Source organism: Populus nigra, chromosome 5 (genome assembly GCF_951802175.1).
Source record: "Populus nigra chromosome 5, ddPopNigr1.1, whole genome shotgun sequence".
NCBI lineage: Eukaryota > Viridiplantae > Streptophyta > Magnoliopsida > Malpighiales > Salicaceae > Populus > Populus nigra.
The window spans coordinates 1411614-1417613 of record NC_084856.1 but is presented as its reverse complement, the minus strand read 5'-3'; the positions used below and the strand labels follow the sequence as shown (position 1 = coordinate 1417613).

At 43.7% G+C, this 6000-nt stretch overlaps 1 long non-coding RNA gene across 1 annotated transcript; it reads right to left on the bottom strand.

Moving 5' to 3' along the window:
- Positions 1-613: 613 nt before the first annotated feature.
- LOC133694312 (uncharacterized) lies at positions 614-2103 on the bottom strand. Its single transcript, XR_009842266.1, has 2 exons — positions 2025-2103; positions 614-1770 (listed from the first exon to the last, which is right to left on the bottom strand). It is a non-coding gene; the product is annotated as an uncharacterized LOC133694312 (long non-coding RNA).
- Positions 2104-6000: the final 3897 nt, after the last annotated feature.

Here is a 6000-nt window from a genome sequence, read left to right as displayed (position 1 = left end):
GAGCCTTCTTTTTTATTATTATTATTATTATTAGAGTTGGTAAATTTATTATTATTATTAGAGTTGGTAAAGTGTGACCCACTGCTTGGTGTGACCCACTGCTTGGTGGTGAATGATGAGGTCCAGGAAGATTAGCATGGTTCTATTGAAGTAATGTAGAGATTTTGTGGGCCCAAATATAAAAAACCATGGGCCTTGCACCTGAAACTTTTCTTAGATTGGGCTTCTTTGTGTATATACTCTGTAAAGCCCGTTGTGTTGTCCGATTTGAGCCCCCACAACATACATAGCTACCTTGCCCAGGATCTAGCACATAAAAAGATCCTGACTTTTCCTTTTTAGTTAAAACGACATCACTTTAATTTTTTCAAAAAAATATTCTCGGTATTTATCCAACCGGTCCAAATCAAATCAAGTGTAACCAGTCGAGTAGATTTGATTAGATTAATTTAACTTAAAACGCAGTCTAAATTAGAGTCTAAATCTTGGATTTTCTTAGCCGACCATCCGACTGGGTTGGATTTACCACCTATGCAAAATACAGATAAGTTGGTTGGTAAAAGACAATGTGTATTCTCGCATTTGAGGACGTGGGGTATCACGAGACAAAGTGTTGGGTCGGAGGAAAATGACAGACGGTTCTTGCATTATATGGCAGACACAGTTCGGATCTGAGATCTGTACATGCGCGTGTAAAACACTGTCCTAAGCTATTTCCTACTATAGAGGATAAAAGTTAGCACAGTATGACGTCCATAAACAAAGAATATGAATTTGTATATCACTTGATCCTGAAGAGAGTGAAGTAATTGTGAGCCTCGCCAGATTCTCCACGATTTTGCTCAAATTTCCAAGAGCTGCTCAGTAGCAGTATTTATGGTCAGGAATCTTGGTGCTTCATGTTGCCTCTTTCCTCTGAGCCATAGATGAAAAGTAATAATCAGTACTCTAGCAGTACAGAATTGTAGAGGATTATCCACAAAGCCACAGACATGAACAGACCTGCACAACAGCACAAGGATTCCCATGTGAAAGAAGACACATCATCCTTGAAGTTTTTCCCACATCATCAGATACCAAAAATTTGAAAACTCGAAGGGTTGTGACTATGTGCATTGTTTTATCATTCCAAGCAACCCCATCTATGCTGTTGCTAGTTTGATAATTTTTCAAGAATCGCCGTCTAATATAGCCGCAGTGTTGCTATGCTGTCCTTTCCATCACTGACTATCCTCTTCCTTTTCACCTGCTACATGTGAAGAACAGCGTGATATGTCATTCTGGGTAGCTGGTCGACGCTTGGCTAGTTATTTTCGTTCTTTTTGTTGCTTTTAACTTCCCGGAAGCCATGCATTGGGCCTGTTGGCATTGCTTTAGCCAGGTTTTTTTCATTCATTGTTTCGAAGCAGCTTTTGCTCTTTAGTGAAGCAAAATCAGTACTGCTTGTGCTAGATATGGAGTTGTGAAAATGTGATTCTGTTTGCGTGACTCTTCTCTATCTCCCCTTGTTCTTCTTTTCTGTTTAATTCCTTTCAATTATCATAACAAGAACACCCCTGCTTCTCATTGATTCCCCAGTAGAATCAATACCACCTGACTCCCAGCAAATTGAGCTTGTGTACATTAGACAAAAGAAGGTGAAAGAAACGATGGAATCTGAAGGTGTCGATACAAAGAATGTTGATCATCTAGTCTTTCTCATTGCAAGCTGATTGGATCAACTTCAAAACTACTGCTCGTTCAGAGCTTCAATCATCATCCTTGAATTCTCTGTTCAAAATAAAATACACAGTTATGTTAGTAACACAATACAGACTTTCATCATTCCCTAACTTACTGACTTGGATAGTATAAAGTTTAGACAGAGTTTTCTTGTCACTTCCAACAAAGAATTTTATAGAACAATGTCTGATTTTTCCTTGCCGATGTTTGCAAGGATGGGATTAATTAGAGTAATTTAAATATACAGAGCAGCCAGTAGTGTTTTTTTCTGTGTATAGGGGACGTGATTACTAGACTCGTACCTGCGATCTAGATACCGGGGTTGAACGCCGGAGCCTTGACATGTTGTGCATGTCAAAGAAACTACTGTTAGGTTGGTTGACATTAATGTGCAACAACCATTGACAATTGCAGCAGCCACCATTGTCAAAGAAGATGGCTGCAATGGTGGGTTGTTGGTGGCAGCCAACAACCATTGTCTAATGTCAAAGTTTGGTAAGTTTGGCCGCCACCATTATTAACAAAAGAACAAGTGGAGCAGCACAATTAAATGCCTATAAATAGAGGCATTATGTGAGAGCAAAATGTGAGAGGGTTGAAAGAGTGAGAACGTGAGAATAGAGAGAAAAGAGAGAGCTGCAATGGCAGCAGCCTTGCTGCCATTGCAGCAGCTGTAAGAGCATCAAAAGAGTTGGGAGTTGAGTTTGAGTGAAGTGATCCTCCTCCTCCATGTATGTTGTAATCCTTTCTCTATATATCTCTAATAATATGGACTCTCCCGTGGATGTAGGCGGTTTTGCCGAACCACGTAAAATATTGTGTCAGTGTGCTTAAGCCTCCTATGAGCAACTATCAGTACATCACCGGTCCGCGCATGGGGAGCTGGAATCCCCAACAATTGGTATCAGAGCACATGGTTTAAAGGGGTGTTTGATTTTTGCTCAAAAATGAAAGTTCTCAAAATGGTGTTTTGACCATACCACTGTGTAGAGGAGGAAGAGAAGAAGCCACTGTTGAAAACCGCGTCGAAATCGGACGTCGAAAACCGTCACACGCGCTATCACGCGCCGGCGAGGACACTGCCCACGCGCACAGACGTGCGCCACGCGTCACACGCGTCTTCTTCACCCGGATGAGCCGACCCGACCCACGTGCCAGACCCGGATAATGATGACGTCATCATGACGCCAGTATATACAGTCAGCATCCATGGCAGCGTCCAGTCAGCAGACACGTCATCGACCAGTCAGCAAAGTGAGACCCACCTGCCACGTCATCAGCCTCGAGCCGAGCCGAGCCGCGAGCCAAAGGACAGGATCCAGTGTAGCTGATCCTACGTACAACCGGATCTGAGATTGAATCTGAGCCGTTAATCAGGCCAGAATTGTTTTGATCAAATCTTAGCCGTCTGAAGTGCGATTTGGATGATTTCAGACTTGTTTCCAGCAAATTTGATCGTTCCGGATGCAATGGTACGGTCCGATCATTGAGATTTGAGACCAAAAGTGGTGATGGTGAATTATTAAAGAGAGATTGCCCGATTAGGAGGCATCTGAAGGTCATCATGGTGGTCGATGGAGATGAAGAAGAAGAAGGTGCACATGTTTACCCAATTACATGTGATGAACTGCTAAGTGGGGAGAATTTAACTGCCTTGAGGGAAGGCAAAATTGGGACACTCTGGACACCCGATCATGTGGACAATTAGCGGTGTAGAGTGAAAATTAATGAAGACCAATCTTGACGAATCTAAGAACTGGTAGTCTCGCCAGATGTTGAGAAATCATGTATTAAACCAGTATATTCCAGATCACTTGTAAAGGAAAGCCGCAACAAAGCTAGCAAATGGTTGTATATACGGAAAGACAGTACGATGAATAGATATGGCCTAAGAAGTTCTGTCTAGGAGATTGGGTTTTAAGCGGGACCAGTGTGACCCCTCCAATCTTTCCTGGGAACTTGCTTAGTGGAAGGATTATCCATACGGTACTATTTTCGTATATATAGCAGTTTGTAATGAAATAGTTGAAGACTAGCAGGATGACGGCACAAGGGAACAGTTGGGTTCCGTATGATGAAGGATCTGATGGAGTGGTGATTTCTCCAAAGAAGTTAAATTCGGTGACTGTGATTTCTCGAGGGGAGAATTGATGAAGACCCTGATAATGGAAGAGAAATACAGCAAGAGGATAAAGATTGGCACTCTATTTTGACTTGGACAGGTGTTGTGACATGATGAGCTGCTGTCAAACATAAGCAAGGAATAGGGGAAAATCTGGAGAACAGAAATTGCACGAGGGCACACGGAGATTGTGCAGGAGTACCCGTAGGATCCAACGAGGTACTGTAATGAGACAACATGTGCAAGGAGAAGAAGAGTTCCCAGATGAAGCTCAGAGCAGAGACTGTTAAAGTTTGTACAATAGGAAGTCTCTTATGCTCTTGATGAAGACAACAGGCGAAGACCTTTCCAATGCATGCAAGGATGGAAAGAGAGTTGTTGCAGAGGCACCTAATTAAAGGGGTGCAAACGCCTATGATAAAAGGCGACCGCCTATGACGAAAGGCGAAGACACCAAAAAGAGTTGGTGTAGGTGGAGCTGTCAAGCATAAAGGCATAGAAGCTCCAAACATAGAAATCGAGGTGGAGGATTGCGAGGAGTATACCGCAAGTTTCTCTTTCTATATGATTAGTGGCAGCTATCTCTCCCATAGTGCACATGGTGGTAGAGAATTCTAGAGCCACTTTGAAGCATCTCAGCTGAAGGAGGATGCGACCACCTATGAAAGGTGAAGACACCTTAGATGGAAGGTGTGTGAGGGCCATGATAGAAGCCCCAGTTCAGACCGCCTCATGACAACAGGGGAAGACACCTTAGAGAAGGTGTGAGGGCCATGATAGGAGCCCCAATTCAGACCGCCGCATGACGACGAGCGGAAACACCGAAGGAGAAGGTGTGTGGGCCACGATGTAAGCCCAGTTCAGAACGTCCCAGGCCAATGTGATGGCTAGACATAAGTGGACAGGTGTATAGCCAATGAAGTGGCTATGATGAGTATGGAGACAAATGCAAGATTGACTTTCATGGATATTGCCCCCATGCTAAAGATCAATGAGCTAGAAGACATTTGCCTTGGACAATAAGTGTGTGACTTGTGGAGCATTAAGACGCGGCTGCTATGAAGAAGCAGAAGGGCATGCGCAGGTTCCGAGAACGAGTTGACTCTTGTCAAGGTGGTGAGCTCGGTAATGGCATTATAATACTCAGAGTATGAAGACAGATATGGATCAACGTTTAATGGGCTGCCCCCAGAGGTGAAGGTGGAGAGCTACCTAGACTCTTACGACTAAGAGCGAGAGACTCACGGAGAAGTAAGGCGTGGTTCCTAGGGTGGAACAGAGGGCAGGCGCAACTCCTGGATGAGTAGACTCTTGGAAGAGTGGTGAGCTCGTGATCATATTGAGATATTCAGATAATGACTGTCGCACTTGGAAAAAGAAATTTCCGTTTGAGGGGGTGTTGTAAGCCTTGGTGTAAGGCTTGATGAATCATTCCGGACCGAGCATGGTTGATACGCTCGAAGGGGAATGTTGTGTTCCAGAGACAAACATTAACACTCTTCAGATGTGATGTGGGAGACTATCTGGTTGTAGTGATCCTTTTGTGTGAGAAAAGGTGTGCTTTGGTAACTCTGATGATTGAAAGGTTTGGCGAGTACCTGTAAACTCGGCCATAGACGCTCTCAGAATGGTAAGCTTGGAAGAGCTGCAAGATGCAAGCCTGTGCTGAAGAAGCAAGAGGACAGTTGCCCCACATGAATGGCAAAGAGGGTGATTGTTAGGTTGATTGCCATTAATGTGCAACAACCATTGACAATTACAGCAGCCACCATTGTCAAAGAAGATGGATGCAATGGTGGGTTGTTGGTGGCAGCCAACAACCATTGTCCAATGTCAAAGTTTGGTAAGTTTGGCAGCCACCATTATTAACAAAAAAACAAGTGGAGCAGCACAATTAAATGCCTATAAATAGAGGCATTATGTGAGAGCAAAATGTGAGAGGGTTGAGAGAGTGAGAACGTGAGAATAGAGAGAAAAGAGAGAGCTGCAATGGCAGCAGCCTTGCTGCCATTGCAGCAGCTGTAAGAGCATCAAAAGAGTTGGGAGTTGAGTTTGAGTGAAGTGATCCTCCTCCTCCATGTATGTTGTAATCCTTTCTCTATATATCTCTAATAATATGGACTCTCCCGTGGATGTAGGCGGTTTTGCCGAACCAC